At 40.9% G+C, this 1,586-nt stretch overlaps 1 non-coding gene across 1 annotated transcript; it reads left to right on the top strand.

Moving 5' to 3' along the window:
• Positions 1–423: 423 nt before the first annotated feature.
• On the top strand, positions 424–500 carry Trnaa-cgc (transfer RNA alanine (anticodon CGC)). The gene has a single exon. It is a non-coding gene; the product is annotated as a tRNA-Ala (tRNA).
• Positions 501–1,586: the final 1,086 nt, after the last annotated feature.

Below are 1,586 nucleotides of genomic sequence, written 5' to 3'. Positions count from 1 at the left end.
GTCATAATCGCTACCAGTTCCATTGGCCATCTCAAGAGTGAGAACAGCATACATCCCACAATAAGAGAGCACCACAGGCAAGGGGAAGAGTATATGTACAGAGAGGCATCAGGAACTGGGACCAAGGAGCCAAGGCAGTACCCATATGTATGTTTATGTACAGGTGTCACCTCATTTCCTTCTACAGTTCATATCTGCACACCAAAGATGACTCGAAAGCCCTCTCTTCCTTCCCAATAACAAATATATTAGCTTCCTGTATGAGAAAACCATCATGTCAGAGATTGTTACCAAGTACTGGACACTGTACAGAGGATTTTCCGCTCATTGCCTAATATCATTTTACAACTTAGAAGTCATAGTTTTCACAACATTGACATGTAAGTAATATTAGTCTCATTTTAAAGATCAGAGACTGAGGGCTGGGGATATAGCTCAGTTGGTAGAGTGTTTGCCTCGCAAGCACAAGGCCCTGGGTTCTTCAATCCCCAGTACCGCAAAAAAAAAAAAAAAAAAGATCAGAGACTGAGGTTCAACCAGGTAGCTCAACCAGTGTATGGAAAAGCGTGACTTCAAACTCATATGCATATGATTCTGCAGCATGTGCTTTTATTTATTTATGTATGTCTGTTACCTTTTATTATATTGAAGCTTTCTACCACTGGCCTTGTCCCACTTCTCAACTCCATCCATCACTTTCTGCCCATTCATCTCTAAACTTTTTTCACATTATAGTGCATCCTTTGTCTAAAATGCCATATTATCTTTTCCTTCTACCCTCTGGACATCCAAATTCTCTCCATGCTAAAAGGCTTGTTTCAAATCCTATCCCCTGATTTCCCAGTGGATAAAAACTTTCCTACTTCCAGTCTCCCAGAGCTGCAATCTGTACCTGTCCTCCAGAGTGTCTGTCACCATATTCTCACTTAGAGTTAATGAAATCTGCCAGTTAACAAGCTGAGGAAAGGGGACAAATCTTTATATTCCTTCCAAATACCTATCTTAGGCTTAGCAATTTTTTAAATAAATGAATTAATAAACATCAATCCCCTCCTTCCAAATTTGGGCAGAACACCAAACAAGTCACAGAGAAGACACCTGTTGTACTCAGAAGGTATTTTCATCTTGCACACAAAATCCTTTGGGATTTAGAAGTCAATTATTAAAAAGTTCCTTTGAAGAAGACACTTCTTATATATAGTGGAGGGTTTATAACCAAGGGGATGAGAAAAAGGGAGATGAGTAGAGGTGAAGGGGGTGTAAATAAAAATCAGGCAAGAGTCTACAGTGGGAGAAGGACATGAAAAGAGGAGGAGGACAAATTGCCATGGACTGAATGTTTGTGGCCCTCCAGAGTCATATGTGGAATTCTAATGTGATGGTGTCAGGAGGTGGGGTTTCTGGGAGGAAGTTAAGTCTTGAAGGTGGAGTTATTGTGAATAGGATTAGTGCTCTTATAAAAGGTCTCCAAAGAGATCCTTCACTCCTTTTGTCATGTGAGGAACACCAGGAGAAGAAAGCAGCCTACACCTGGAAGAGAGCCCTCACCAGAACCTGATCATGCTAGCATCCAATATTGGACTTCC

This window comes from Sciurus carolinensis, chromosome 2, assembly GCF_902686445.1.
Source record: "Sciurus carolinensis chromosome 2, mSciCar1.2, whole genome shotgun sequence".
Lineage (NCBI taxonomy): Eukaryota > Metazoa > Chordata > Mammalia > Rodentia > Sciuridae > Sciurus > Sciurus carolinensis.
Note: the sequence above shows the minus strand (reverse complement) of the source record. Positions and strands in the feature narration are given on the sequence as shown.